Raw genomic sequence first — 5735 nt, 5'->3', positions numbered from 1 at the left:
AAAAAAAAAAGAAAAAGAAAAATATTTTCTCAAATCTAATTATCAAAAAGCAATTCATCTTGCTTGAGTATTTCAATCAACGCATCCATGAAGCCACTTTCTCAATTTGCCCTGTGTATGGATTTTTTGTGTGTGTTATCATTTAGAGAAACCTCTTAGCATATGGTGGGGGGGTGCAGTTTTGCTAATTTTATGTTTTATTTCTTAATGACCTACTTATCTGCAGCAGCTTTTGCAGAGTAGAAGCTAGGTCTGATTTTTTTGTGAATTCTGTACGCTGTGGTAGTGACTCAGCTGGGATAGAGCCAAGATGTTTATATGATGGGGAGGGGGGTTGCATTGCCCTCAGCTTTTGCTGCTTTTGCAGAGAGCTTACAAATTGTAGGCACTCAGAATAAGTGGTATCATTAGTGGGCGTAAAATGCCCAAAGGGCATGGGAGTGATTTAGAACTCTGGGATTCAGTGAATAAAGAAGACAGGGACTCAGGTGTTGAGGGAACTGGAGCCAATAGTAGCATTGAAATGTGACCTTGAGGATATTACTCGACCTTGATTCTTTACCTTTAAAATAAGATGAATATTATGCATTTTACTTTTATTGGAATGCTACAAGTTATCAAAGTTATCAGGGCAGTATTTGCCAAGCTCATGGAAATTTTTCTACTTTAAAAAATTATTTTAGGTAAGGTTTAGCAGAAAATTATTTAACATAGGCAGGTTCACTGCTGGGTTTCCAGAACCTTAGCTGTAGTCCTAGCTCTTGAAGGGTTTACGTTTTAGACTAGCACTCTTCAATAGGACTTTCTACTATGAAGGAAATGCTCTATATTGGTGCTATCTAATGCAGTTGACACTAGCCACTTGAGCACTTGAAACATGACTAATATAATTAAGAATCTAAATTTTTAATTTTATGTCAATTTAGTCAATTTAATTTTAAATAACTACACAATGCTAGTGACTACCTTATTTGAGGACCATTTTAAGTAAAGAAAAAATTTAATACCCATAAAAATATTATTTGCCACCCATAAGGAGATATATAAAGTAATGTTATTTTGCATGGAGAGGAATTTGAGGTAAGCCTTGTAGGCTGAGGTAAGAGAGAAGGTGGAAAAGAGAAGGAAAGATATTCTGGGCTAAGAAATAAAAAGCCAGCAACCCAGAGGCAAGAGGGCCTGGTGCTATTGGTGACAAGTTAAGAGATTACCTTGAGAGGAGCTGAAGATTCTTGCTACAGCTGAAGAGGAAAGGTGACTTGAGGGTAGAGAATGAAAATGCTTTTTATGTACCATGTGCCTCACATGTATATTATAATGTCCATAACTAATTGATAAAGAAGTTATTACTATTATCCTTATTTTATTCTTAGAAAAGTTAAGTAATTTTCCCCAAGGTCACACAGCTCAAGGCTGGTAGTGTTCCTTTAGACACCTTGCAACTTAACCACTCACTCCACCGCAGTGGGTGAGAATTTGGACTCTGGATTTATTCAACTCTGTCTCCATTAGCATGTGACCATGGACATCCATAAATTGAGGGCATAAATAGTACATTATTTAAGGCTGCTGGTTTAGGGTCATATAAGATGTTGTATGTGGAACCCTAGCACTGCCTGGCACATAGTAAAGGCTCAATAAATCTTTACCTAATCTTATTAAGTTAGAAATAGACCCAAAAACCATCAAAGAAATCAGAGCTTGCTTGAGTAGGCATTAGACAACCATTGCAGCCTCTTGAACTGAGCATATGAAAGGAATGCAACTTTATTTCCCACAAAAACAAAAGTAATACATATTGATTAGGGATCATTTTAAAATTTCAGAAAAGGTTGGGGGGTAATTAAAATCATCCATAACACCACATCTAAGAGATAATCACCATCGGCATTTTGGTATATATCCTCCCAGGTTTTTATGTTTGTATCTGTGTGTGCTAATTCACTTTTCAAATTCACTTTATTTACCTTCAATAAAATTTACACTTTTGGAGTGCTGTTCTATGAGATTTGACAACCAGCCATACATTATTATGTAACTACCAGCACAGTCCAGATACAGAACAGTTCTACCCCGCCCCCCCCCCCACCAAATTCCTTTTGCTGCCCTGTAGTCAATTCCTCCTCTTATTCCTGTCTCCAGCCCATGGTGATCATTGATCTATTTCCGATCCCTATAACTTTGCCTTTTCTGGGATGTCACATATGTGGAAGCATATGTAGTATAGGACATAGCATTTTAAGTCAAACTTCTTTCTCTATCTTAGCATAAGATACTTATTTGAGTTTTATCCATGTTGTTGCACATATGAGTAGTTCGTTTCCTTTTTTGCTAAGGGATATTTCATTGTACCAGGGTTTGTTTCCAGTCACCAGTTGAAGGACATTTGAATTATCTCCAGTTTTTGGCAATTACGAATAATGGGACCACAACAATCAAAGAAAGGTTTTATTTCCAGAGTATGAAAATAAGTTTTCATTTTGTGTGGGTACCTAGGAATGGGATTACCAAATCATATGATAAGTACAAGTTTAACTTTATAAGAAAATATCAAACTGTTTTCTGGAGTAGCTATACCATCTTATATTCCTACCAACAAGAATAGGGTTTCAATTGTTCCACACCCTGACCAGCACTTGGTATGATCAGTACTTTTAAAGTCACTCTAATAGTTATGTAGTTGTATATCATGGTAATTTTAATTTGCATTTTTTAATAACTCATGTTGAGCATCCTTAAATGTGTTCATTTATCTTAAATGAAGAACACTTCATTTCTTATTTCTAATCTATATGCATTTATTTCTTTTTCTTATTGTTTTAGCTTAGATATTCAGTATGATGTTGAATAGGGGTGTTGAGAGGATCCTTATGTTGGTTTTATTCTTGAGGGGAAAGCACTCGTTCTTTTATCATTCAATATGATGTTAGCAACAGGTATTTTTGTACACAGTCTTTATTAAGCAATAAAGGTTAGGCAGTTTCCCTTTATTTTTTAGTTTGCTTAGAGTATTATAAATGGATTTATAATTTTCTCAAATGCTTTTGTATATATATTGAAATGATTGGGTGAATTTTTCTTCTTTAGTGTATTGATATAGTAAATTACATTGATTGATTTTTTCAGTGTTAAACCAGCCTTGCATTCCCTAGGAGAAATCATATTTGGCAATGACATATTCTTCTTCTATATGTTGCTGTATTTGATTTGCTCATGTACGTGTGTTTTTTTTTATTTTTTTGTGCATTTTTTAAAAACAAAATTAATGGTAATGTAGATACTGATTTATAATCTCTTTGAAATCTAGATTAAAAATGCACGTTTATAAGAAAAGCTCTTTCCAATTACTTAAGTAGATTTATTTTTTTCCTGTTTCTTGGAGTAGAGGAGTAGATAGTTCTTATGCATATTTTATTTCAGGTTCATTAAATTAAAAAACTGTGATGAGAAAGTTCCAGCTCATACAAACCAACTCTTCTAATTAGCTGATAAACTCTGAAAAGAATGATTTGCATCTTTGACAGAATATGTAGAGGAAACTGCTTTAAGTTTTGAATGCCATTATAAATGGTAAGGGCAAAGGAATGAGCATAAATCTTTGAAACCCAAGCAGTTATCAGATGTCTGAGGAGTCCAAAATAAATCTGCCTTCTGTTGATAACCTTAAATAATAACCTTGGCCGGGGAATGGTGACTCACTCCTGTAATCCTAACACTCTGGAAGGCCAAGCCAGGTGGATTGCCTGAGCTCAGGAGTTTGAGACCAGCCTGAGCCAGAGCAAGACTCTGTTTCTTTAAAAAAAAAAAAAAAAAAAAAAAGCCAGCCATTGTGGCAGGTGCCTTTAGTCCCAGCTACTTGGGAGGCTGAGGCAAGAAAATTACTTGAGCCCAAGAGTTTGAGGTTGCTGTGAGCTGTGATGCCATAGCACTCTACCACAGGTGACAAACTGAGATTCTGTCTCAAACAAAACAAAACAAAACAAACAGACAAAAAAACCCTTAAATGTATATCAGAGAGCTCTAGCATTTGTAAAGAAAGTTTTCTTTCTTCCATTGGAAAAAAGCTGTGTAGATAGATATAGATATAGATATATATGAATATGTATGGAGAGAGACCATCAATAAACTTTTGATAAATTTAATTTTAAATCATTTTTTTATTTGAGGTGTTTCTTTCCTGGACAAGTTAGTCTTTTCATTAAGGAGAAGAAAATTAGAAATGTGAGCCTTCCCTACTCTAGAAACATGCAGTGAAGATTGATTCTTTCTATGTACCCACTTCAGTTATTTTTAAAAGGCTAAGAATCTGATTCCCTTCCCCCAAGTTTTACTTTAGAAAATGCACTCTCGTTACTCTTCCCTCATAAGGAAAATGGCATTGCTTTATTTTATACTTGAGACAGAGCTTGACATAATGGTAAATCAATCTTGCCAGAGGCCTCAAGGATACTAAGCGTGAACTTTTGGAGGAATTTTTTTTGTTTGTTTTGTTTTGGTGGGGCAGGGAGTGGTAGGGTGTCCCTCATTCCCAGCCTTGGGTTAAGATGATTCTGAGTCTCTCAAAATGTTTGTAGGAGAGGATGAACTTCAATGTTTGCATCATTCCCCTGTTTTATACTCTCCTCGCATAGACCACAGCCGAGAGTTTTAGAGAAAAGGCGCTTTTGGCAAGTGCAAAGTGGTATTGTCATGTTGCTACTGGAGCTGTCTGTGACAGCCAAGAAAATAGGACAGAATCAAAAGGAAGTAAAATAAGTCATAGTGAAACCTTCTCCCTCAGAGGAAGGAAAGCAAACACTGAAATATTGCTTTTTCCTGGCTGCTTATTAAAGGGGAAATTTGCCTACTGTGCTGGAAGAGTCTTTTATTCATCATTCTGTTGATGGGAAGCACCCAGCTCAAGCTTTGTTTTTGTAAGCATATCCCATTCTGTTTCTTAAGGTGAACTCTGTCGACAGTCTATTGAACAGACTCAGCATTTCTCTGATTAGAAAAGATGCTGATTTATTTTAATCATCCAATGATTTAAACTAGACTCAATTTCCTAAAACTGTTCAATCTTAAAGTGCTTACTGCAAAATGCTTTCACATTTCTAAAATATCTGAAGTCATTATTTATATGAGAGTCTTATTTTACTTTAAATATGGATCAGTTTTTTGAAATAAAATGCTGTTTGGATCTTTGGTAAAATTTACATAATTTTGTCACTTTCAGAAATGTTTAGGCCCAAGGTATTGTAAATTAATCAGCAAATACAAAAAACTCAAGTTTGTAGGTATAGAATTGTAGTGCCACATCATGCAATTAAATATCCAACATTCTATTTTCATAAGTCCAAGGTCATTGGTCTAAATTACAATTATGTAATTTCTGTTATGATTGTTAGTGATTAGTATAATTTGACTAATTATTACCCAAACAATGGAAGTTGGCTGGGACTCAAACTGCAACAAATGCTTTTTTATGTGAGAAGAATAAAGAAACTGAATGCTTCTTTAATTTTGTCATTCATTGACAGGAGCTGCAATTAATCATAAATATTGCACTAGGGGTGGGGGGTGTAGAAAGCTTTCTTTATGTTCTAGGATCATCTTTCTTGAACAGGATAGAAGGCAACACTCCCGAGAAAAATAAATGATCATGTTTAGAGAAACATTCCTTTGACTGACTAATTGGAAGGATAGTGGGAAAATCCCACAGGAAATGGTCTGCAGCTTGTGACTTTTATAGTCAA

This window comes from Otolemur garnettii, unplaced genomic scaffold (genome assembly GCF_000181295.1).
Source record: "Otolemur garnettii isolate 467f Iridium unplaced genomic scaffold, OtoGar3 scaffold00052, whole genome shotgun sequence".
NCBI lineage: Eukaryota > Metazoa > Chordata > Mammalia > Primates > Galagidae > Otolemur > Otolemur garnettii.
Note: the sequence above shows the minus strand (reverse complement) of the source record.